The sequence below is a fragment of the Canis aureus genome, chromosome 13, assembly GCF_053574225.1.
Source record: "Canis aureus isolate CA01 chromosome 13, VMU_Caureus_v.1.0, whole genome shotgun sequence".
Taxonomy (NCBI): Eukaryota; Metazoa; Chordata; class Mammalia; order Carnivora; family Canidae; genus Canis; species Canis aureus.
Window position 1 is genome coordinate 25,414,296 of NC_135623.1, and position 27,571 is coordinate 25,441,866.

At 39.1% G+C, this 27,571-nt stretch overlaps 1 long non-coding RNA gene across 5 annotated transcripts in view; it reads right to left on the reverse strand.

Annotated features, from left to right (window-relative positions):
* Positions 1-225: 225 nt before the first annotated feature.
* LOC144282202 (uncharacterized) overlaps positions 226-27,571 on the reverse strand; it is a 257,847-nt gene continuing 230,501 nt past the window's right edge. For 4 of the 5 annotated variants that reach the window (XR_013350537.1, XR_013350536.1, XR_013350540.1 and 1 more), the window contains one exon: positions 3,675-6,853. This is a non-coding gene — a long non-coding RNA (uncharacterized LOC144282202). Of the gene's footprint in view, positions 507-3,674; positions 6,854-27,571 lie in introns of those variants that run through there. The other variant, XR_013350539.1, reaches the window with a different exon arrangement.

Consider the following 27,571-nt stretch of genomic DNA (forward strand, 5'->3'; position numbering starts at 1 on the left):
TTGCTGTAAAAAAGGGCTATTGATACTTGCACTTGGGCATATTGCATGAATTGGAAATAAGCTGTAGAAACCACACAGCACTGTGTCTGGTACAGGGTAGATACTGAACACATTATACTTATTACTAGTTGAAAGCAAACCAGTTGAAACATTTGGGAATCAACCTATGCTTCTAGATGACAGTACGAACCTAAAAGAATTTTCTTCCATAGAAAATTCCTGTAATTGTATATATTGGCTGCGAATCAAGTTACAAATCAAGGATAACATTTAAATCAATCCCAATTCAATTAAAAATATATTGTAATAATTCGCCTGAACAAAGGAAACAATTAAGATTCCCATTAGGACAGATTCAGGGGATGCCTGGGTAACTCAGCTGTTGGGCATCTGCCTTTGGCTCAGGCCATGACACTGGGGTCCCAGGATCGAGTCCCACGTTGGGCTCCCCACAGGGAGCCTGCTTCTCCCTCTGCCTGTGTCTCTGCCTCTCTCTCTGTGTCTCTCTGGAATAAATAAAATTTAAAAAGAAAAAAAAGACAAACTCAGTAATCACCAAAGCATACAGAACTAGACAAAAGAAGATAGCACCATTCTTTCCATGAGTGGATCTCTCATTTTCAACTCAAAAATGGTGCAGAGAAAACAAATGCTCATTTACCCATAGACTGCCCAGAGCTGGGGATAGAGACCACACTCCAGTCATTTTTTTACATATTCAGGCAAAATGTTATGTCCTTCCTTACTGGACTCAGTCCCATTTGGCAGGTGTAACTTTCCTAAGCAACACGAGAAAAAGAAGTGTCATTTGGGGTGTATTTGGGCCCACTAAGGGGACACATCCACCTGGGTTTCTCTTTAAACTTCGGGCTGCAGGGTGGCCTCCCAGCCATGCTAGGGAAGCCAGGGCAGAGAGCCAAAAGCAACAGAAAAAGAATATGATACTTCAAAATCATCTGAAAAGGACAGGTGTGCTTTTTAAGAAGACTTTCCCTCAGTGGCTTTAGCCTTGGCCCGCAGCCCGGATACAGCAACTAAACGGAGGCTCCCGACTTTGCGGCCTGCTACATATAATTTTCATACCGTGTTTGGGAAAATCATGCACATCATGTATTGGACAGTCGTCCCTGTGGTATCAAGCAGCCCTGTTCTCTCATTTCACTAACAAATGTGCAGACACACATACCTTGTGGCAAATGCAAGGAAATCACTAGCCTGCGTTCGCAACTCAAGCCTCCTCATTCATTGGAGCGCAGCATTATTCAGGCCATAAGAGTCCATGGCACTGTGTTGCCCTTTCTCTCTAGACTCCTGGAAGACTCTGGAACACTACAATAGCGAATACGTTGCAGCGTATGAGTAATTCTGATCGCAGATAGACAATCATTCTGGAGGAACTGCCATGATAATAGGTCTCTCATTTAAAAAAGAAGAGCTCATTGTAAAATAAAAATACTCAAAATGGCCACCTACAATTTGGCAAAAAAGAAAAATTCTCTTCTTAACAAAGTAGAGGGCCAATAGATATCCATCGATTGAATGAATAAAAGGACAAAAGACTGTTTTCTGTCAATTCTGATGCCTTTCTGGAGAGATACTACCTCAATCATAGCTCATTCCTTTGGTGAGAATATTAGGACACAAAAGCAGGCTAAGACACAAATGTCATAGTTATGAGCATATTCAGGAACTCTCTCCTTTGCCTGTCTCTTCATGCAGTTCTTCTCTACTTTTTGAAAAAGAATAAAATAAAGAATCATCTCTTCCTGCTGTTTCCACCCCTGAAATACTTTAGGCTGATGCCTCCTTTAGTCATCACTGAGCTAAGCTGCAGTCTTTTCATCTTTTTTCAGAACTCATTTTCGCCACCGGCTTAATCAGGGCATTTACTTCTGCCTCCACCCAATGTGTCTCCATGTCCTAGACTTAAAGTCCTAAACATGGAGATAGGCTTCAAGGAAGCAGAGGGAGGCCTGGCAACATCAGGCCTTGACCATAGGACTCGTTCCGCTGTGGGATTCTCTCAGCTGTCTCCCCTCCTGGGGAAGTTGCATCGCGTAGGAGAAGGGGCCCTGCTTGGCCGGCACCCCTGGGTCCCTGTCTCCGCTTTCCCACTCACTCCTACGCGGCCTGGTGCAAGGTATTTAGCCTCTCCAAGGTAGCTTCCTTGTCATGCGCAGCTTGGGGCAATACCGACTGTGTCTGAGAACTCACGTGAGAAATAGTTCAGGTAATCCATGTAAATGGACTGAAGAAAGTATGGAGAGGTTTACCTGTACACCTCTATACACCTGTATGGGCTGGACCTCACACAGGTAGGCATGGCGCCCCTAAAGGCCCCCAAATCTACAAGTTAAGCCAATTTCTCTCTCACCACATTCTACTCATCTTACCAGGAATTTTTGTTCACACTTGCTCCATTTTTTTCTGAATTTGTCCATTGCTTTCCACCGGTCGGAGTCACGCTTGGATCAGCTACCCGCTGACTGGACCCACCATCATGTCTTACCAGGACCATTGTAATAGCCTGCCTCCTGATGCGTCTCCCTGCTTTCAGTCTTACCCCTTATAACCCATTCTGTACATAGCGGTGATCTTATCTTTTTTTTTTCTTAAAGATTTCATTTATTTATTCATGAGAGACACAGAGAGGCAGAGACACAGGCAGAGGAGCTCAATGCGGGACTCAATCCTGGGACCCCAGGATCACTACCTGAACCACCCAGGTGTTCCAGTGATGTTATCTTTGTAGGATATTAATTAGATCAATGTACTTCTTTGCATAAAACCCAGCATAGGTTTCCCATGATGCTTAGAAAAAAAATCCAAACTTTTTATATAAGCTATGGGCCCTTATGGGATCCATCTCTGCCTGTATTTTTGAAGGTAGCCATCTCCACTCTTCCATCCCTCACTCTGCTTTTAGCCACAGAGACCTTTTTATTTTTCGGGAACTGACTAAGCTTATCCCAGCCACAGGACCTTTGTTCTTATTTCCTTGAGGCTTGAATGTTCTTTTCTCAGATCCTCAGATCTTCATATGGCTGATTCCTTCTCATCATTCAAGCCTACAGCCAGATATCACTAAGAGACCTCCTCTGATACCAAATCTCATGTTCTCTCTCCCCTGGACCCCAAGATAGTCACTGTCTAGCACAATACTTTGTCTTATTTTCTTTAAACCACTTACCACTATCTGAAGCTACTACGTTCACTTATTTACTTGAAGAATGTTTGCCTCCATGAACACGATATTAACCCTATAACAGAAAGACCCTTGTTTATCTTGCTTATCTCTGTACTGTCATCTTCTAAAATAGGGCCTGGCGGGGATGTAGACGCTTGACAAATGTTGGACAAATGAATAAATTGGTGTTTTTAAGCCTGTCCTGGAAGAGCTGAGTTCTGTTATATTTTCTATAAATATGAAATCACCAAACAAGATATCGAGTCTTAAAGTGTTCTCACAAAAGTTTAATATCCAGGTCCTAAATTTTGCACTGCCAGAAAATTCTGGAGAACTACAAAGTGGTTCAAAACACAGAGCATATTTTATTTTATTTTATTATTTTATTTTATTTTATTTTATTTTTTTCTTGTTAAATATTTTATTGGAGTTCAATTTGCCAACATATAGCATAACACCCAGTGCTCATCCCATCAAGTGGGCGGGGGTTTGGGGTGACTGGGTGACGGGCACTGAGGGGGGCACTTCACAGAGCATATTTTAATCCTAGCTTTGTACTTCCCATCTGTGTGACCTTGGACAAATCAGTTAACATATCAGAATTGATTTCCTCATCTAAAACAGTAAGGATGATAACACATACATTAGAGAGTTTTGTGAGGAATAAATGAGCTAAGCCTCTAGCCCAGTTCCTGGAACATTGTGCACACTTAATAAATGGCAGTTATTATTGTTATGGTTATTGTTATTGCAGTAATTAATTCCGGCATCATACTTTACAAAGGACATTGACAAATTGGAGCTCATCCAGAGGAGAACAAACAGTCTTGTGAAGGGTCTGGAAACCACAACTTGTGAGGAACAATGGAAATTGCTGAGGATGTTTACCTTGGAAAAGACAAATTTTAAGAGGAACATGATAGCTTTTTTCAAAACACTGAAAAGAACTGTCTCATGGAAGATGGATTAAATTTAATCAATGCTGTTCTAGAAGATACAGTTAGAGCCAAGGAGTGAAAGTTAAATCTTGAATGCTTCATAATCTAATAACCAAACTGTCCAAACCAAAATAGGATTGAATTCTACTTATAAAAGTAAAAAACTAAGGCATGGTTATGTACATATTGATCCTAAAAATTATATACAAAGCCATTCGTAATAACCACAATGAAGACTTTGTGTCAATATAAAATATATGTTTGGTACGTAAATCGTAAAAAGGAGACTAAGGTATGCGTATATGCTGTGATCCCCATTCCATATTTATCTGAGAAGAACATACAAACTCAGATACACACAAATGAAATGTGCTGATTCATGACATAGTCATGAAGGAGTCATGTCATTCCAAATGTCGAGGCAGAGGCCAAACCACCTCTAGAATAAATGGCATTCAAGAAGTGATGTGTTAGAGAAAGGGCTGGGCGGGGAGAACTCTGTAAAAGATTTGAAAGTTCCATGGGTCTATGATCCAATGGATTTATTGTTGAATTGTAGTAATGCAAAATAGTGCTTTTTTTTTTTAAAGATTTAATTTATTTATTCATGAGAGAGAGAGAGAGAGAGAGAGAGGCAGAGACACAGGCAGAGGGAGAAGCAGGCTCCATGCAGGGAGCCTGACGTGGGACTCGATCCCAGGTCTCCAGGATCTTGCCCTGGGCTGAAGGCGGTGCTAAACCAATGAGCCACCTGGGCTGCCCAATAGTGCTTTTTTTAAGGAGTAAAGAGGTCCCTTTAAATATCTTCATTTTCTTCCGGTTAAACTAGGCAAAAAAATATCTAACCCTAAGAGACCCAGAGCACTGGGCTCTGTGGCCTAATGGGGACACTGCAGCAACAGGCAGTAGATGCTTGTGGCCACTGTTTCTCTTCTGCCCCAGCAAAAGCCTGTCAGTGTCTCTGAATCTCTGTTCTGGATCCTTCCCCGAAAAGGAGGAAGTTGCATGCTTTCAAGGTCTGAAAGTCTATGATTCATCTTGATTATTTTGTTTGATAAATACGAACTTAGCCAAGAATTAGAAACCACCTGAACTTTGTAAATAAGAATGTCTAAGAATATGAACAAAGGAAAAACTTTAGTAGAATTTTGGTCCAAAAATCAAGGATGGTCCTTATCCTCTGCCAGGTTCAAAAAGCAGTAACTGATTTGTTTTCTAATTCAATGGGTGAAAAGTTGACCTCTAAGAGACAGGCATCCACGAATAGGGTATTCTGGTAATGTCTCTTTGTTTTACGTGTAAGAGGACATTACATAGTTCCCTACATTGGCTTCTTAGCCTTTGATGAGAGAGGCACTCTTCTTCACCACTGCTAAAGTTCCAGACAGCTTTCAGACTGTCTACATTCTAGAAGGACCAGTAGGAAGAGGATTGCTGTTTTCAAGTTCTGAGGACACTGTCTGACCTCCTCTTGAGGTCAACCTACCTCCCACTTTATACCTCAGATTATTTACAGCGGTGGCAAAAATTCCTTTTCTTCTCACACTCAGTGATTAAGAGATGAACTTCTTGAAATAGAGATATTACAAAGTCGTGACCCTAAAGAACTTCTCAAGACATCATATAAGTTACAGTTATAAAAAATAGAAGACACTTTCATTCTTTTCAAGTCTTTGGTGATATTTCACATAGATGATCTTGTGCGAATGGAACAAAGTAAATCTTGTCATGCCATGCCCTCTCAGTGAAAGTCCTGACTTATATTTCAGATGAAGAAAGCATTGAAATATGTGCCAGTGGTCAGGAAGCCTCCTGCTTCCATGCCCAGAACTGACCTAGAGTCCTCAACACAATGACTTTAGCCTTAAATGATTACCATCTGAAGGAAGATAGCCTTCTCCCCCTAGAATTTAGAAATTTTTATTGTTAATTTTATAAATAATTGAATTGAAATTCACATTACATAAAATTAACCATTATAAAGTGAACAATTCCAAGAATTTAGTACATTCACCATTTCCCCCTTTCTGCAGTCTTGCCAACTCCCAATCTATTTTCTATCTCTAAAGACTTACCTATTCTGGAGATTTCATAGAAATGGAATCTTATATGACCTTTTGATTTTGGGAGGATAGATTTTTAATCACTCCCAAATACACACTTAGGAAGAAACCACATTTGTATAAGGGAATATATAAGCATTATCATAACAATTTACCTAAACAAGCATTTTATTAAGACCCAGCATTTGCAAAACATCTGAGGTGCTTTTAAGAGTATGTGTGCATGTGTGCGCGCGCGCACACACACACACGATGCCTATTAATTGTTTTTGTACTCAGAAGACCCACAGTTTGGGAAGAGTGACAGAGAAAGAGGACTGGGAGCCAAATAGGAGAGGCCACCTTTTCTAGCAAGCAGGAGAGGCATGGCAAACAAGGGAAGCTTGGAGCTTTGAGGTCCTTCCTTGTCCACACCAAGGAATGGTACCATATTAGAATTCTTGGTTGCAAAGTTCCAGAAATTCAATAGAATTAATTAACCTAAAACAGGAAAAATTTATTAATGGTGCAGCAGGTAGTAGTAGAACAGAGCCTAGACTCAGAGGCTCATGAATCTTCCTTTCTCATGCTGGTTCCTTTTTGCGTGTTAGTGCCAATTTATTCTTCGCTCTCTGCTCATGTGGGCAAAAGATGGCCATTCCACAGTTTCCAAGTTTCTCTCTTCTCTGTTCAAAATAGAGCATACACATAGAAGCTAAGAACATGGGCTCCAGAGTCAGACTGCGGTGAGTCTAAATCCTAACTCTGCCATTTAGCCTCTGTGACATTGGACAAGTCATTTAACCTCTCTGATATCAGTTGCATGGATAGTAGTACTTATTTCATTAAGTTAAGAAATTTAACTGAGAAAACATAAAGACCACTATCATATAAATCTTCAAGAAATATTTATTACCTTTATTATTATAATATAATAAATGATTATTATTTATATAATAAATGATTATCATCATCATCATCATTAAAGAAGCCAGCCTTAACTGCCTCTTGGTCACAAATCCAGATTTCTAAGAAAGAAACTGATTGATCTAGGTTGGATCTGGTGCTCATCTCTACTCCATCAGCTATAGCCAAAGGGTATAGTCACAACTGAGAAACACATTCCTGTGATAGAGTGAGGAGAGGATGGGCTATAGAACCCAAGAGAGAAGATGCCAGGAATTAGAGAGAAGGGGTATGGAGAGAAAAGTTAAGGCCCCTGCTCTGCCCATAGAAACCCTGCCCATATTGCAGGATGTTTTGACTTTAGTTTAAGGGACTCTTTCAGGTTGGTCTTTGGACCATGTACTACTCTTTAGTTAATTCAACTGGTGTTGATTAGCTAACCTCTTGGGCTTTGAAATCACTGTTTACCTTCTTCTTCTTCTTCTTCTTCTTCTTCTTCTTCTTCTTCTTCTTCTTCTTCTTCTCTTTCTCCTTCTCCTCCTTCTTCTTCTTCTTCTTCTTCTTCTTTCTTCTTCTTCTTCTTCTTCTTCTTCTTCTTCTTCTTCTTCTTCTTTCTTCTTCTTCTTCTTCTTCTTCTTCTTCTTCTTCTTCTTCTTCTTCTTCTTCTTCTTCTCTTTCTTCTTCTTTCTTCTTCTTCTTCTTCTTCTTCTTTCTTCTTCTTCTTCTTCTTCTTCTTCTTCTTCTTCTTCTTCTTCTTCTTCTTCTTCTTCTTCTTCTTCCTCTTCTTCTTCTTCTTCCTCTTCTTCTTCTTCCTCTTCTTCTTCTTCCTTTTTTAACACTTCAGCTTGTTTGGGTTATTTTATTCTTTCTGACCTTGAGTTTTTTTTTCCAAAGGAAAAAGGTTTAATATACAGATTGAAGATTCACATCATGATAAAGGATATAAAGTTCAATACCTTCTTGCAATAAAAGTTCAAGTTTTGCATCTTTTCCTACTTATACTGTTATCTTTTTTTCCTGTGCTTTTCTATTGCTTTCACCCCACCTCTTCCTGTCTGTTTACATGGATTCTCTCCTTCTCCCCAGTAGTTTGGAAAGCCTACTCCTACAGAAGCTAAAATGATTAACACTAATTTTAATACACCCTTTAACTTCACCAACATCTAAGAAGCATCTGTAAAGTTCCTTTCCCCTTCTCCCCAAAGTATACTGTTCACGATCCATCCTCCTGGGTAGGATTGTGGCATTTTATTTTTGTTTTCCTTTTTGGCTTTTGCTGTGAGAAGAAGGTAATATATATATATGTACTGTGTGTACAGGTTTATTATACTCATCCTAGATGGCTAAAGTATATCCTCCAGTAATTCTTTCAAAGAGGGTGTGCAAGAAACAAACTTTGTGAACTCTTCAGTATCAAAAAATGTCTTCATTTTACCTTCAAAATCAAATGCCAGTTTGGCTGGGTATAGGATTCTAGGTATAAAGCCTTTTGCCTGCAGAATTTGTTTTATATTGCTCCACTGATTTCTAGCATTCTAGCATCTAGAGTGTCCAATGATAAATCTGCGGTCAATCTGATTCTCATTCCTCTGTATGTTATTTCTCTCTTTCTGGAAGCCTTTAGGATTTTTTCTTTGTCACTAGAATTCCCAAATTTCACCAAGATGTCTGACCTTGAGTTTTAAATTGTATTTTATCTTAATTGCTCTTAGCTCATGGCTTGCTTGCTGCCTTCCAATTTCTTTTATCTCAGGTTTTCCCTTTTTTGTGGGGCAGGGGGCCACAGAGAAGGGGTCAATTATTTAACCTAGTTTCCTATATCATTTGATTTTTATTTAACTATTCTTATTTTTTTATTCTAAGTTTTACTGTTGCTTTTAAATCTTTTTATTGTCTATAATTTTTGTTCTCACAAAGACTAACAGTAATACTTCTTTTTTTACATCCTGCAAAACATGTAGGCTGATGGGCGTTCATTTCCATTTACCATTTCAGTTACCCTCTAGAGGTTCTCAGCCCCTGAGGCTGATCTTTACAAAAATCTCCAGCAAGCCACATAATTCCCCTTTATGGATCCTCTCTGCTGAGGTTTTACCTCAGGCTGTTTCTCACCCTACTTTGTTTATATCCTCCCAGGAGAAAACGCCTCCCATCAGCTGACTGAGTAGGCAGGGAGCCCTCCTCCTCTGGAGAACCAAAAGTTTGAGGCTCTGCCAGGAATTGCTGAAATAGGATGTACCATTCCAATTGAAGGAGGCTTTCTCATCGCTGGGGAGCTGTAGGACTTGACCCCAGGACTCCTCTCTTCTCTGTCCACATTTAGTCCCTGGTTGATTTCCTAGATGCCATCCACATGCTGAGGACTCCCAAAGCTGCAGAACCCGAGCTCTCTCCTGAACTCCGTAAGGCCAACTTCCCACCTGAAATCTCAATTTAAATGTCCAAAAGGCATCTCAACTGTAGCATGTCCAAAACTAAGCTATTGATTCTCCCCGCTGCTGAACCAGCTCCTCTCGAAGTCTTCCCCATCTCAGGTAATAATAACGCCATTCTCCAGTCATCTAGGGCCAAAATCTAGCAGGCAGCTTTTATTACTCCTTTTTTCTTTATAAAGTTTTTATTTATTTGAGAGAGAGAGATCACGAGCAGGGAGGAAGGGTAGAGGGAGAAGCAGACTCCTCACTGAGCAGGGAGCCCAATGCAGGACTCGATTCCAGAACCCTGGGATCATGACCTGAGCCAAAGGGAGATGCTTAACCAACTGAGCCACGCAGAGGCCCACAGTTCTTTTTTTCTCACAGCCTGTATCCAATTAATCAGCAAATCTTATTGTTTCTATTTTAAATTTCCATCATCTTTCCTTGGAGGTGTTGCAGTAGCCTTTTCACTGGTCTCTTTCCTTCCATCTCTAGCTCCTAAATTCTACTCCTTATATAACAACTAGAGGGATCCTTTAGAAATATTTGTCAGACCATATGATTCTCCTGAGAACTCCAAAAGGTCCCTCTCTTACTAAAACTAAAGCCTTTGTCTTGACTATGAGCTACAAGGTTACATATGATCTGCTCTACCACCTAACTCTATCCCCAAGCTACTCACCTAACCTATTTCTTATCATTTCCCCATGGTTTATTCTATTCTAGCTCCACTGACTTCCTTGCTGTTCCTTCAACAATAGTCATGCTCCCACCACAAGGTTTTTGTATTTGTTCTTACATCCTCCTGGAACTCTTCAACAGCAGATACTCACCTGGTTTAATCCCTCACTTCCTTCAGGTTTATATTGAAATGTCACTTTATCATTCTGTATAAAAGAGTACCCACGTCCCCACTTTATTTTTCTTCATAGTACTGATTGCTTCAATTTGTTATTATCTGTTTCCCTTTATTTAAATGTAATCTTCACTAAAAGAAAAGATATTCTTTTCAATTTGCTCACTGGTGTATTTCTAATACCTAGAATAATGCCTGGTATTGGAAGATTCCCAATAACTGAAAAATTAATGAATGATTAAAATAAATGATTTGACATATTGTATTATAATTCAAGTAGCATTTTCAAACTGTAGGTGGGTGGGTGGGTTGGGAGTAATGTTGGGAATGAGAGAAAACAAAAGTAAAAAAGTAAAAAGGAAGGCATCAACCACTGACTGAACTGAACCATTGACTGAACCATTGACTAAACTCCACCTGTATGTCAGGCACCATATTAGGTGTCACTTCTGGGTTATTTCTTTTAATTCTAAATTTTATAAGATAAATGACAATGTTTTTTTCAACTCTAGTAGTTTCTCTGAAACTAATTTCCCATTAACTACTATCTTTTCACTCAAGCTATAGTACTATTTCCAAGAGACATAGCCTTTAGAGAATAAGCCTCAATCAAATAATCTTGATGTTGAATGTTTTTCCCTTTGTCTATAGGAAAACAATTATGACAGGTAAAGGTGAACTGACCATATTTATCATGGTGAATTCAAAATAAAATGTGAGCATACAAGGTATTATGGGTTATGAATGAAAGGAGGATAACCTCAATACGTTGACTCAAAACAGACTTTAATAAGAAGGTAGAATTTGATCTGGACCTCAAAGAATTGACAAGCTGTGTAAACTCAGAAGCCTGATATAAGGCAAGGCTATCGTATAAAAAAAAGAATTGTGAAGTGCATGGTGTACACAAAACCTTTCAGTGAATGTGGTAGGCAGTTTCCAAGATGGCCCCAGTGGTCCTCACCCCCTGGTATTTATGACATTGTGTCATCCTCTCCACTTGAATGTGATAGGACCAATGACTTACTTCTGCCCAATAGAACATGGCAAAGGTGAGTGATATGTCACTTCCATGATTAGGTTACATGAGACTGTGACTTCTGTCTTGGTTGCAGATTCTATTGCCTTCTCAGCTTGTATGCCTTGATGAAACAAGCTTTCATGTTAGAGAAGCCCATGTGGCAAGTCTTTAGCCAACAAATAGCAAAGAGCTGAGGCTCTCAGTTCAATGGCATCCCCTGGTCAAGCCTTCAGATAAGGTCTCAGACCTCACTGACACCTTAGTTTTGATCTTGTGAGGCACTCTCACTCAGAGGACCCAATGAAGCCGTGCCAAGATTTCTGACTCACAGAAACTGTGAGACAATAACTGAGTGTTTCTTAAGCTGCTAAATTTTGTGGTAATTTGCTATATAGCAACAAATAGTTAATTCAGTAAGGGACAAATGAAAATTTGCATTTTCTTCCAAATATTTTTCATAACAAACCTTCTAATTGTTAATTCAAGTATTTATTTAATACATATTTATGATCAGTCTCCTTTATGCAATTACTATTGTTATAATTGCCATAAAGCCTGGAAAGATCAATCATAGAAAGACTCTATCCTCAAGAAGTCTAGTGCAGGTAGGTATGGTGTATTCACAAATAACTGTAAGACAAGTAGATAATGCTAAGCCACTAAGAGTAGCTGGACATGATCCACATGGAACTCCTGATTGGGGTGGGTATTTGAACTGGATCATAAGTAGGTTGGGTATGCAGAGATAGGCAATGGACTGCATATAAACACATACATGGAGGTGAGAATTGTGGCGTATGTACAACAGACAATACACAATTTCTCTTGTTTACAGAATGGGACACATTCAGGATGCAAGGCATATGCAGGCAAACAGAAATGGAGAAGTAGGCTTGGACCATCTTGTAAAGTTCTTTGAACATTGGGTAAAGGGTTAAGGGTTGGTACATTTTAGGGTGCTTGGGTGGTTCAGTCGGTTGAGTGGCTGATCTTGATTTTGGCTCAGGTCATGATCTTGGGGTCTGGGATTGAGCCCTGCGTGGGGCTCCACACTCAGCAGGGAGTCTTCTTGAGGATTCTCTCTCTCCCTCTGTCCCTCTCCCCACTCACTCTCTTTCTCTCCAATAAATTAATAAATCTTAAAAAAAGTTGGTACATTTTTAGGACTTATTCAAACATTTCCAAAAACAATACAGTCCCAGTTTCCCTTATGAAACTTTCCTCATTCCATAGCTAATGCTTTTAAATATCAGGCCAAGGGCAAAGACTTCCTGTACTTTTATTATGTCATAGTTCATTCAAAATTACTTGTCCATTGAGTCTCTCTGAAATGAATGGCTCACTGCATTTTATAACACAATTTGAAGACCTATCATTGAAATTGAGAGATTAATAGCATCTATAAAGAATGTATTTTTACTGAGTGTGAATTATTTTGGTCAATGTCTTTATTTGTTTCCAGTACAAAAAAAACCTCTTTTATTTTCCCCTCAAATGACATTTACTTTAAGTATTCCTATTTATTCATCAGGGTTTGGAGGTAGGCCACATGGCTACAAAATATGTATTTATGTCTAATTTGTACACAGCTCCTCATGTAATTTAGTCAAAGGTAGCTGAGATGACACTTGAACTGACAATTTTCTCTTGCACATTTATCAGCATCCAATCACTTCGAAAATCTCCAGAACATCTTGAAATTAATCTTCACTAGAGGCTCTCTCTACATCATCTCTGCTAGTTATAAAACTCTTTGTGGAGGTTCTCAATGTGCTTCAAAATCTTTCTTCTGCCCCAGCAGGATATGGCTCATTTTATAATCTTTCATACATTATTTTAGAAGATAGCACAAACTTACCACCTTGTTCCCCTAGTAGTAAAAGTTATTTACAGACCACTGTCATTATACGCCAATATCTATTTAAATTCCCCCAAAACACATAACCAAGTATTCCCTAGACTTTCAAAGTGTCAAAATATTTTGACCTTGTCTCTCTCAGTTTTGCACTGTGTACATATCTAATAACACACAAATGATCCTAGGACAGTAACTGTCCGGTGATCATATTACCATCTCCATACTTTATCAGCTAAAAAACATTTATAATTCAGTGTTGCAACTTTTTTGGAGTGGTGATGTTTTTAGGCAGCCTGGAGCATTAATAGGGTCCTAACCAGAGTTTGTCATTGATATCTAGAAGGCTGCAGCCTTTTCCTTCTCAAGAGGCAGTCTCATTAGTGAGAGCTGCCTGTTGTGCAAGGCAGCAGGAGGAGAAGCCCTGATGTCCTCTCAGCGTTTGAAATTACGGGGCCCTTTCCCCATCAGAACAGTTCCACAGAAGCAAGAGAGGCACAGTGCCTCTAGGAAAGAAAGTCTCTTCAGACACAGTATTTATAATTTATTCATAAATTCTCCAACTAATGTTCAAAAGAATTTAGTGGTTTACTACTCTAAATCTTGCTTATAATAAAACAAATTTACTCAAAATTAGTTTGAATTTGCAACAGAATTCACTTTGGAGTATGTTTAAATAGTAATTTCTTTGACTCACTCAAAACTACTTTACAATATAATTGACACTGGAACTCTTTTTGGAACTATATACTTAATAACATGATACAATGTCTGAATGGTTCAGAGATCAGGTTTATATCAATTTTCTCCTGGAGACCAGGTTCAGGAAAGGAACAGAGAAGAGAGAAGTTTTTGAATTAGAAATGTAATAGAGCTCACAGAGCTATACGAACTTTTAAAGAATCATTAATGTTCTTTAATTTTTCCAATTTATCAAGCAGCTGATTTCATGAAAAGCTTGCTTTTTATGATTTTTTCCTTCTTCAAATACATATTTCTATTCTTTGATTTCCAAATGCACTGCTTAAAATCAAAATATTTACTTTTGGACTCTGTGTGAACTTGACTGCTGCAATTCTCTCTTAATCTCAGTCTGTCAAGGTCAAAAGAATATTTGCTTTTCATTTTTGTTATGATAGCATAGATCTCAAATCTATTGAATGCTTCCCTTATGGTTTCTCTGTATATTAAATAGAAACTGCATTCATTTAAATAGCTCCTACAAATCCCTTATATTTTATTTACTCCTCTACCGATAACATTTACCCACAATCTTACTTTCTATCCTTTTTACTTTAAGTTTCTATACATTATTCCCCCAACCGATTGCATAATAAATTAGTACATTCATATTCATTCATTCTAAGCATTTTGTTATCAATGACCAGAGTCTAAATAATTCAGCAAATCTAAATTCACTACTAAATTTAAAGTAAAATGGAATGAGATGGTCATCAGGAGATAACATTTTTTCGAGAGAGGGAGAGATAGAGAAAGAGAGAGTGGTGGTGATGGGGGTGGGTGGGAAGGGAGCAGCAGAGGAAGAGGGAAAGAGAATCTTAAGCAGACTCCATGCCCACCGTGGAGCCCCATTCAGGGCTCAATCTCAGGACCCTGAGATCATGACCTGAGCCAAAATCAAGAGTCTGGTACTTAACCAACTGAGCCACCCAGGTGCCCCAGGAGACAACATTTCTATTCAAAACTATAAATTCCATTAAGGCAATGACCTTGTGGTGTTGTTAACCTTTTTATTCTGGGTGATGGATGAGTTTTCTAGCACACAGATAATGTTCAAAAAGTATTTGTAGAATGAATGAACTATAGGAGGTGAGTACTATCACTTTCCTCATTTTATTGATGAGGTAATATCATTATTAAGTGGTAAAGCCAAGATCCAGACCCACGTGGAGAAGTGTGAAGTTCACATTCTTAATTACTATGCAATTGTGCTTCTCTTAGCAAAAAAGATAGGCAACCATGAGTTCCCCTGTTAGAGTTAGGCTCTTTGAAATATATGAGAAATTAACTAAGCTAACCCTGAAGAACAAGAATTTTACACTTTTACATGAAGAGTTTTTTTTTAAAGTAATATAGTATTCTCACACAATCTCACTCAAGCATGGAAAGCATTGCCAGAATATTAAATATTTAGATCTTGGAACATTATTAACATATAATTTCTGCTGTAGCATTTACTTTTACCCAAATGTCAAGCCTTATAATTGCAGGCTTGCAAAAGCAATAAATAAATGGAAGGCTATGCTCCTAAGAGTATAAAAGATTGAGATCAATATTGTGCTATTAATTCTTGGTTTGCATGTCAGAAGAGACATGTGAGGCAAATACCATGGAAACACAATGGAGATCAGCATTCTCAGCAAACAGTTGGACTTATGTCTGAGAGGCCAGTAAGTAGGTCCTAAATTTTCTCTCCAGAAAATCTGTGCAGCTAATTTTTCATTTTAAAAACTCAAATTCATCTTTGAACCCTAGGCTGGGCTGCAGATTGCACAATGATCCATTATGTGCTGGTAGTTAAGAGTAGTACCACTTAGTTGTTTCTGAATGCCCATGGCTACCAACCCTTGACATTACTCTGCACAAATGATATGTTTGGTCAGGAAAGCCCCAGAAGGTGATGACATACAAAGTTGGCCAGAATCACTATGGAGAAGACACATAACAACCAGTTATTGTTCTAGTAGGCTGCATCTGGTTTCATGCGGATTTAGTTCAAGATTTGAAAGTCTTTTGAATGATGAAATCTAGGGCTGTGGCACAGGATCTCTGGGGCATAAGTGCCCCCGCTGCAGTTCAGCCCTAGGGATGGGGGGGAGGGCGGCGCGCTGGGGGTACCTCACCGAATCCTGGCAATAATCTCCATAATTATTTATAACTGTGCACTTTTGGAGCTTTGTTAAACTGCCCCCCACCCAAATCTATGAGTAAGCATTCAAGCTCATTTTCTCAAGAGCTAATGACATAATATTCAAAGCATTTTCAACTCTATGACGAGTATCAATTACAGAAAATCCTCATGAATTTAACAAAACAATTTGAAATTAGGTTTTGTATCTTATTTTTCTTTATGAAAAAATGCTGGCATTTTAAACAAAAAGAGTGGAAAGTTATAAGGCAAATATTTTCCTATTCCAAATACATAGAATAATTTACATAAAAGTAATACAATTGTATTGTAAGTACTACAATCAACTGTATTGATTTCATTAGTTACCTTTTTTTTTTTTAAAGATTTATTTATTCATGAGAGACACACATACACAGAGGCAGAGACATAGGCAGAGGGCGAAGCGGGCTCCCTGCAAGGAGCCCAATGCGGGACTCCATCCCGGGACCCCAGGATCACACCCTGAGCCAAAGGCAGACACTCAACCACGGAGCCACCTGGGCGTCCCCTATATTTATTTTATCTAAATCAGCAGAGATTTACTGTCATTGTTTATTCAGTCTGTATATATTAAAATATATCTGACTTAACATTATTATCATTACTATCAGTCTGTTGATAAAATAGTATTTGTATATTACAAATATATAACATTTATTATATTCTATATTATGTCACTTTTTATGTTCTCTCTTTTTATGTGTAAACAGAATGATCATTAATTTGGAGGATCATCTAACTCCCAGGTATCTTTGGAAAATGAAAACACGGTTAATCAGGAATAGTAGAGCATGGCATTCCTCTCATAGACAGGGAGAGAGTAAAGTTTAATAGAACTGCTAAATTCAGAAGCTTTCTTATGGCCAAGGAATACAAGAGGTCATTTTTCTTTGTCACGGGATCAACTTTTTTTTTTTTTTTTTACTACCCCGTGTGATCAGTGAAACAGAGATAAATGTCCACACTAGTCCTGAAAATTAAAAGCCAGAGTTCAGGAGCAGCTTCCTTAAAAGATAGATTGCCACAGAAAAAAGTTATAAACAAGAAGAGCTTTCAGTTCACCAAGAAACCCTGTAGCCTTGTATTTCTTACAATGCAGTGTGTACGACTCTCTTGAAATACACTCTTGCTCTTGCTCGTTGTCTAAATACACTGAAGTGCTAGTCAACAGCTATGTCCTGAGCACAAAGTGATGACGTCTGAATTCCTGAAAACTGACTGCTTTCCACTTGGTCCACCTAAATACAATCTTACAACCTCCATGAGAACAACTATAATAGAATGTTAAATTGACTTTCCTATTGTCATAGAATTTTATCAATAAGGGGCCCAAATGTGAAGTATAATTAGACCAATACTAGTTGAATGGAATCGTTAATTCAGGACTAAGACATTATTAATTTGATGTGTGAACCCCTGACACATACAAGGGTGAAATTTAACTTAACACCTCTACTTTAGGAATATGAGTGGTAATGATTTCCTTAGACAGACTTGTCCGTGGTTATGCATTTGCCCCATTACATGCAACAGTATACAGGAAGGAAAAGCATCTACTTCCCTACCAACCAAACCAAATAAAGTGGGCTTTGGGCATACCCCTAGAAAGCTATACCTATGTCTCCTGAAACTTAGGTGACACAGGCTGTTGTAATCGTCTCACATCTGAAAAATTTAAGGTATGAAAAATTTTAAACATGAATCTTGATTTCTCAGAAAGTAGAGTGAGCAGAGGGCCATAGTGGAAGTTAATTGTTCTCTTACCAATGGTGGAACAAAAATGTGTGTATTCTGAGAACCAGATATGGATTCTGTCAAAGGGAGCTGAGCTTTAATCATCGTTATAGGGACCTTGAACGGAAGGATACAGTGACACCCACAGAGAGAATCTGAGGAGTCAGAGGCTGAGGAGGAAACTAAATGACAGAGTGTAGGAGGCATCACTTGTGTCAGGGACTGGCAGATGGACAAGCCACAGCTGTGGGACACTCTTAACCACTCAGGAAATCCCACCATGAGCCAGTATTGGCATGTCTTCCATGGCAGAGACTGGAGAGCCAAGGGAGCTAGGGAAGACCTTTTCAGTATATTTCTCACATCAATCCTTCCCCTCCCCAATCACAGAGAATCCAGAGGAAGGCTAGTAAATGAGGAAGGGGTGTAAGAACTGGGAGGAAGGGGAACAGGGACCACTCAAGGCCACCTGTTTCCATTTTATTTATTTATTTATTATTTATTTATTTATTATTTTATTTATTTATTTATTTATTTATTTATTTATTTATTTATTCACTTGTTTCCATTTTAGACAGAACTGAGAAGAGATGCATGAGATGAGAGATTAAGGCTTAAGTATGAAGTATACTAGACTGTTTAATTACCTACAAATGATACATGACATTGAAAAGCTATGGAATCTTCTGGATTTCACCCAAGGGAAGGGAAGAACAACACAGCAGAATGGGTTTACAGGGATAGCTAGCGGTGGGAAAGAATCAAGTTGCTTGCTTCCTCTAAGTCCAATTCATTTAATAAAGTGTTACATTGTGTTTATGCACACATTTTGCGACTAGTACTTTGGGGCTAAAAGTTACATTTCTATGAATAATAATAGTAATGATGACTTGTTGACAGATTCTAAATGCCAGACATTGTGCTTAGTATTTTTACAAACATTTCCTCATTTGAGCTTAACCATCGCATTAAGAAATCCATTAAATGAAATTTGCAATTCAGGCATGAGGGCCTACGTTAAATAACGTGCCCAAGATCACACAGATAGGAAATGATGAAGGCAGGACCTGAATTCAGACACCTTATCTCCAAAACTTAGATTCTCAATCACTAGTTTCTTCTGTAAAACACTGAGCTAGATACTATGTAAAATAATGAAATAACTAATGTTTTAAAAATGTCTATGTCCATATCCATTTTATCATACTCTTCTCCATTTTGATATTAAAAAATTCTCACATATTAGATGCTTTTATCTAGATGGCACAAATGAAGTCCAAGGGCAATATTGTTCCATAGAATTTTCTGCAATGAAGGAAATGCCCTATATTTGTACTGTTCATTACTATAGTCCTAGCCACATGTGACTGTTGGACATTTAAAAGTGATCAGTGAAATGGAGAAATTGAATTTTTTTTTAAAGATTTAATTTATTTAACTGTGAGAGAGAGATTGAGAGTGAGAAAGCAGGAGCAGGGGGAGGGGCAAAAGGAAAGGGAGAAGCAGACTCCCTGCTGAACAGGGGCTCAATCCCAGGACCAGGACCCTGGAATCATGACCTGAGCTGAGGGCAGATGCTTAACTGACTGAGCCACCTGGGCACCCCAAGAAACTGAATCTTTAATTCAATTTTAATTTAACTTCAAATTTAAATGGCTATATAAGTCTAGTGGCTACAATATTGGAATGGTCAAAGATAATACTGCAGGCATATCTCGACAAATCTGTCAGTTGACCGAACCAGGTGCATTTTATAACATGGGCACATAATGGAGACTCTAGGTTACCTAAAGGAAAGAGCTCTAGATCAAGGAGGAGGTAGGTGACACATGTGAGCCAAAAATCTCCCAACAAAATCTACCTAACATCTGGGATGACACTGAAGTTTCAAAGATTCTTGTGGACTAAGGATTTCTAATAAATTTTGGGATGCTCTCACAGAATCCAATAAAAATCCAATGATTTTTATTTTCAGCACAAAAAATAACAGAAACAACTCTCATTTTCCAGTAGTCAGACTCCGAGTAAGCTAAAAATATACTGTCTGGAAATCAAGGCATTTCCGTCATTATAATTGTTCCGGGCAACATTTTAAGAAAGACATTGTGAAAACGATTCAGAAGACAATGGTCAGGATGGAGAAGGGTCCAGAAGGGTCTCTCATATGAAAGAACATGGAATTATTAGCCAATAAAAGAGAAGGCACAGAGTTGGTATAGGTACTGCTTTCAACCAATTGGATGCTTGTCATGTAGAAGAAGGAGTCATGTTATTTTGCAGTGTTCCAAAGGGCAGAACTAAGATCAAAAGGAAAAATTTAAAAGATTAAGTGGCCCCAATGGAAACAAGAGCAGGAAATTGAGCTGTTCTGTCTGAGAATTCGCTATTTAAAAAGTGATGGACTCCAGTTGCTAATTATGTTTAAGTAGATTCTAGAAAATCTAAAATTCCAAAACTTAAAATTAGAGTTACCATAGAGCCCTTACACCTCAATGGTACTTAATGAGAAGCTATCATGGGAGCCTTGAGAACACAAACCTTGGGGTTAGTCATTTCTTTCTGTTCAAAAAGAAAATAAGGATGTTCAGTGAATATTTATATATTAGTTACCATAAAATTTAAGTTATATCCATATCTATTCTATATCTTATTAAAATTTCAGTTTCTGTTTAAGTACATTTCCAGAAAGGGCAAAGAACTGCTGCTTTAGACTATTGATGGGACACCTGGGTGGCTCAGCGGTTGAGCGTCTACCTTAGGCTCAGGTCATGATCCTAGAGTTCTGGGATTGAGTCCTGCGTCGGGCTCCCTGCATGAAGCCTGCTTCTCCCTCTGCCTGTGTCTCTGCCTCCCTCTCTTTGTCTCTTACGAATAAATAAATAAAATCTTAAAAGATTAGGACCATTGATGTGTAACTTTAGGACTATATTTCTATTATAAGACATTTGTTGGAATTTGTAAAAAATTCAATGTGTTCTAGTAAAGTTCTAAATTATGTTTCTATAAGAGGCAAAGTTTGCTCACCAATCTTGTGGAAATTAACTAAGACATCACTGACATATTTTTAGTTAACTCAACCTATAGAAAGTGCTAAGCAAATTCTCTTAGAATTAAAAACATATCAAGGGTCACCTGGGTGGCTCAGTCGGTTAGGCAACCAACTCTTCATTTTGGCTCAGGTTGTAATCTCAGGGTGGTGGGATCAAGCCCCTTGTGGATTCTGTGCTCAGCTCAGAGTCTGCTTGAGAGTCTCTCTCTCTCCCTCTGCCCCTCCTCCCACTCATGTTTTCTCTCTCTCTTAATAAATAAATAAATAGATAGATAGATAAATAAATAATAAAATCTTAAAAAAGGAAACATACCGAAAAGCATTCTTTTAAAAATATTATTTTGCTAGCAAGATACATAAACTCTAACAGGTTAATTTTAAGTTACAGTGAATCTCATTTTTTCCCCCCAAACCTTATTTTTTCACATATTTGCTAGGAATTCTCTCTTCTCCCTTTTCTATTTATCCAATTCCCACCTGTTCTTCAAGGCCATGTACAAGCCTCTTCTTTACCATGAAGACTTCCCTTGCCTCTGCCCAAAGTGGAGTCTGGTTTTAATTTTTACTATGGCCATCTCTAGATTGCTCTATGCTACATAGCTCTTATTATATGGTTCCTATAACACTTTTTATCCTTGTGATTATTTTCTGTTTGACTATGTTGGCTGGCTCATATCCCAGCGTGGTGTCTTGTATAAAGAGCCACATGGTAAATGATGATTAATTGTTTGAAAAGAATTGGAACATGCATAGTGGGAGAACTAGCCAAATGAGCAAGAATTTCTGTCTCAGTTATCTTTGCTGTGTAACAAATTACCCCAAATTATCCCATGATCCCAAAACTTAATGGCTTAAAACGACCATTTTATTATGCTCAAAGATCCTACTGGTCAGGAATTTGCAAAGAGCACAGTGAGGCTGGCATCTCTCTGTTCCATGGTGTCTGAGGTCTCAACTGGGAAGGCGAAGGCTGGGAGTAACTCAATGGCTCAGGTTTAGAATCATCTGACTTGCTCAACTGTATGCCTAGTGTTTGGGTGGGAATGACTCCGAGCTTAAGGCTGCCCACCAGAGTACCTATCTGTGACTTTTGCATGTGGCTTGGCTTCTTCACAGCGTGGCAGCCTCGAGGAAGCCAGACGCAGCTCCCAGCATGGGCATGCCAGCCAACCAGCTGAAAGTCGTATTGCCGTTTCTAATCTGGCCTCGGAGGTACACAGTGTCACAGGTACCACACTGTATTGGTTAAAATGGTTACAAGTCCACTCATGCTCAAGGGGAAAAAACAGACCCCACCTTTTACTGTGAGAAATGGCAAAAACACACTACCAAAGAGCAGGTGGGAGGGGAAACACTGTCGCAGCCATTTTGGAAAGTATAACTTTCAATCTTTAACGTCTTTGGAAGATGCAATTTCGGTGCCAGTTCCAGACTATCAAAGACTATAGTATTTGGATCGCTCAATCTGTGACCAAATGCTCTGGAAGCACAGAGTCCAGGCCAAGGTACAACAACAGCAACGGTACACGCCATTTATTGACACATATTATTGAATACTTACTGAGTGCCTGACAAGCTTTATCTAATTCCACCCTCAAAACAGCTTTAGGAGAAAGAGCTTACTCTTATCCCATTTTACAAACAAGAAAACTGGGGCACAAGTCGCTTGCCCAGAGCCTGATATCAGCCTTGTTTGTCTGACTCTGGAGTCCAGGTTCTTAGCCCTGAAGCTATATTGCCTCCTTACAGGAAATGACTCCCCTTAAGGCTTCAGAGCCTTTCATCCCTACAGCTCTTTGTAAATATTTAAGTCTATCTAAGGAGTGTCACTTTCATCACTTACTTGTCCTGCAGCAGATTCCATTGTTCCTGGTTGCGTGTGGCTTGCACAAACCTTTCTGGAAACTTTATAAAATTATTTCTCAGTCTGTCTTTCTAACCACAACCTGGTTACAATTGCTTGTGGCATCTGTTTTCATCAGCTCACAGCCTCATTTCTTCCCTTGTTCTTGCCTATGATTGTAGTGTCAAGGCAGCCAGCAAGAACACATCCACAGAGTTTTATCCTGGAATAGTGACGTTAGTTTCTATGCTTGAATCATACATTAGGGCTCATACCCTGCTCTGAAGTGAATATCTTATTGCATGAATTTGAAAAAGGTTACCTTGAGTGCCTGGGTGATGGTTTCTTTGATTTATGGGGCAGATGAAGGTTCCTGCTGCCGCCAGTTTTTTTCCCATCTAGTTAAACACAGATTGGTAAAATCTGAGATACCTCAAAGGACTAATTAAAGAAAAACTGCCAAGCGGGTAGAAAATAGGATTTTCACATAGATTTCTTTATAGCTATGCTTATCAATTTGTAGGAAACCAAGAACAAAGATTCCAATAGCGACTGTGCACCTGTACAAAAGAGCCCATTTGATAAACTAATAATGGAAGGCACAGTTGTGGATGAGCTCCTCCACATTTCTCTCCTTAGAGGGTCAAATGCAGAAATGAAACCTGCTAAGGTACTTGAATGATTTTTTTTCCCTCTGAAAAGGAATCATGTTACAGCCCTACTTTCTAAATTCCTTTTTGTCTTGTCAGGCATCTGTCCCTTTATCACACAAGAATAGAAAGCCACAAACTGCCTAAAGGCAGGTGGTCTAGCTTTGAAAGATGCTAATATTCACCATTCAATGAATCTCCCAGACTGTTTAATTGGAATTGGCCTTTTTTGTTTAGCATTAGCAGGGGAACCAAGAGCTGGCTTTCCTTCAGGCTGAGCACTGGGGAATAGGTGCTCTGAATATCAATTTATAAGCCAGGAAATAAGAAAAAAATATTTCAGGTAACAGAACATCTACTGAGCTCTACAGAATATGATTATTAAAACCATCTTGGACAGCTGTGGAGGAAAACACAAAGAGCTTTTAGCAAGTACTTGTTCCCGAGTAAAATTTTAATCATTCTATTCTAGGATATATCAAAGTAAAAGATGCATATCTGAAATGATCAGAAAATAACTGGATGGGAAAAAAAAGGAAAAACGACTCTGCTTGCAGCAGCCACTGAACTACAGCAACCTGTGAAATGGAAGGACAGATTCAACAGCAATGAGATTCTTTAAGAAATTAAGTGAGATTGTGTATAGGATACTCATTTCAAGCTTCTTAGACTGACAATGTAAGAGTTAAAAGGAATCTGAAAATAACAGGCTGCCTAATGTTCTTATTTTGTGCTTTATTTTATTTGATAAGAGTGCATTGGGTGGATGTCTGGGTGGCTCAGTGGGTTAAGCGTCTGCCTTCGGCTCAGGTCATGATCCCAGGACCCATGGAGCCCCACATCGGGCTCCCTGCTCAGCGGGGAGTCTGCTTCTCTCTCTCCCTCTGCCCCTCCTCTCCGTTCATGCTCTCACTCCTGTGCACTCTCTCTCAAATAAAAAAATAAAAATAAAAATATAAATAAATAAATAAATAAATAAATAAATAAATAAATAAAATCTTTTAAAAAAGTGCATTGGGGCAAAAGTGGATAATTAATAGTATAAATAGGACTAGCTACAGGTCTCCTAATTCCTGGGCTCTTATCCTTCCATTCATACTTTTTACCATCTATATGCTGTAGGGTAGCTTACCGTGTTATCATATGTGTCAATTCAATACATTGTTACACAATGTAAGATGTTAGAAAAGGCATCAGTCATTTCAAAAATGATGCATTTACTTAAATGTAATTAGATATAGAAAGTTTAATGTCCTAACATTAGCTACATAGGTAATGATACCAATAAGACCAAACCTCAGCCTCCAGCTTCCCAGTTTTATATTCTTCCCCCGGGTTCAGATGTCCCACGTAAACAGAAATACTGGTAATTCACAACATTCATGCGCTACCTACACTGGAGACCATGTGTAATCTGATGACACGCGGAGTGGCTCTGCTCACTGAATGTTACCAAATATGAATGCTTTTACATTAATTCTATCCAGTGATACCTTGCACCAATTTTTTTTTCATAGCAAATCTTTTTGAAAAGAAGCTCATGAGAGAAAAAAAACAAAACAAAACCGAGGCAACGAGCACCCAGATGCAAGCCTTCACAGGAAAAAACCAACCAATCCAAAAACCACTTACCCAACCTTTTTTTTTTTTTTCAACTTTTTTTTTAGCCATGACTGATTTAAGAAAAGTATAGTGACCAAAGCTGAAGTCTAAGATAGGGCAGGATGGGGAATAGAGGGAAAGGGCTTCTGATGGAGAAATAGGTGTAAAGGTAGGTGGTGGTTGGGGGTGGGGGTAGGATGACAAAATGGTTCCCGTTAAAAGACCTGAAAGAAGATGGTTGGAGAAGGTGTGACTGGATTGGGAGGCTGGAGCCACATCCCCTGAGGGCTGCCAGCCCTGTCAAGACCTCAGACTCCATCTTAGGGGCAGCCAGAGTGCAATGAAAGAACTCAATTGGGGAAGATGCACAGAAATGCGAATTTCAGAAAAATCCCTCCACTAGTGGACCAGTTAGGAGGTTGTTACTGTAATTCAGGTGAGAGATAAGAAGGTCCTAACAAGAACTGCACAAACAATTGAACTCACAGGACATAGTTTTATGGCCTCAATTCCATACTTTGATTTTACATTATTTACCTCCTGTTTTTTTTTTCCCTATTGAAAATGTTAAGATACAACCAATCAAATGGAGAGCTATTCCAGAACTACATGCTTCTTTGAATCCCGTGAGCCCTCTGGTTCCTGCAGATGTCATGCTGGGGGTTGGTCTGGCTGAGACATCACTTTCATTCCATAACACCAGCCCCCTCCTGTCCCAGTCCTTACCCCAGCCTAGGCCACTGCTTTGAAATATTTTCCCTAAACCCCACAATAGTTTTCTTTTTCAGCTCTAAGTTCTCTGCGTATTTTCTTGACACAGGCTCCTTTCTGGTAGGATTCTTATTATTTTGACCTCTGCTTTCTGAAGAGGAAGTTTGACAGATATATATATTCTCCTCATTTACAAAAGAGCAACTGATCCTGAGTTTATTGGTGCAAGATATTTAAAATTGCCCTTTGCAATATGTCCACAAGTTTATCCTCTTCTCTCAGGCTCCCACATTCCCTGTGTCCCCTGGAGAGTCTCAGCCTCTGTATCCCTACAGGAACAGCCTCGAGCAGCAGTTGCTCTCCGAGCTCCCAGTGGCCAGGATACCGCAGGAGGTTGAGAGTCCAGGGGAATGAAGAGCCTGAGCTCTCAGATTCTGTGCTCTCTGCTAGAGTGCTAGTTCCTAAAAATGCATTAGACCACACATCGCACACGCACATGCACACACACACACACACACACAAGGCATCATACTTTGAAGATTATGAAAGTAAATTTTGTCTGACTTTAACCAAATTCATACTCTACCACCAAAGAACGTGAAAACAGCCCTTTTTTTTTTTTTTTTTTTTTTTATTGTTGGATGACCAGAATGGTTTTTGGTAATATAACAATAGAAAACAACTGAAACGTTTGGGGTGATTAACTTAGGTCCTGGGATTATTAAAGGTTACATGGGTAAATCTAGATCCCAATTCAGTTTGATTTTTTGGTGAAGAGAACTGAAAAGGAACTGAACTGAGTATGAACACGTCCCGCCTGTACTAAACCTCCAGCGTTCCCAACGTGGTGATATTAATGACTACATTATTCTGACACTGGGAAAGGACTGTACCGAATAGAGCCACAGGGTCTTAATTCACTGCAGTGGTTGAGACTGAAGTCTCCCTGGGAAAAAAATAATTGATATTCACACAGTCAATCATCCCACAAAGAGATAAATCCTAAGACAAGGAAGGAGGGCTTGAGAGATCTATGTCAGTCGGTCCCTGAGGACAAAGAAAACCTTCCCGTTTTTTAGATTAGGGACTCATCTTGATGAACACTAAATAAAGCCTGAATACTGTAACAGCCACTCTAGCGACTGGGAGGGGATGAGCTACCTCCAGCTACCAGGAGAGAAGCAAAAACTTTTCCCATAAGACAGTCCAAGAAGGATCTGGAACTGAGGCAGTGATTTAAAATGTTTTATATAGGTTTCACTTCCCTTCTTTTATCCTCAAACCTTAAAATGCTCAAAATCCTAAAAATCTTAAAATGATAAAATGTAAGGGAAAGAATGGTGCCCGCAGTGGAGGGCCCTGGTCCAGTAGAGTGGTCTACCTTTTTCCAAAGCCAACATGGCATTGGCAGCAGCAATCGTAGTTGAAGAAAACCGTGCCCCCAGCGTGATGCTCTCGCAGAAGCGGGGTAGCAACAGGGACCAGCTGTAGCTAGATTCCTAACAACTGGCATCTCAGCCTGGCTTGTGGTTGCCTGTGCCATGGGGGCCTGCAGGTACCTGTCACCCGGCCAGCAAGCAGTGAGAACAAACTCACGTCTTGCTGAGAATGTCCAGTGAGCACGTACCATGGCTCCTCAGATCTCGCCCAGCACATCATCATCAGGACACCGTCCACAGGGCTGATGGTTATGCAGTTTTCCGTTGTTTTTGCTCTTAGTCATTGCTTAATTTTTATCTGTGGTGCATCACTGGTTACAGATGGGAAGCTAAAGAACACCGACGTTGAGATACAAACCCACCAGGAAAGTAAAAAAGATAATTCTATACATTTCCTTTTTTTTTTTTTA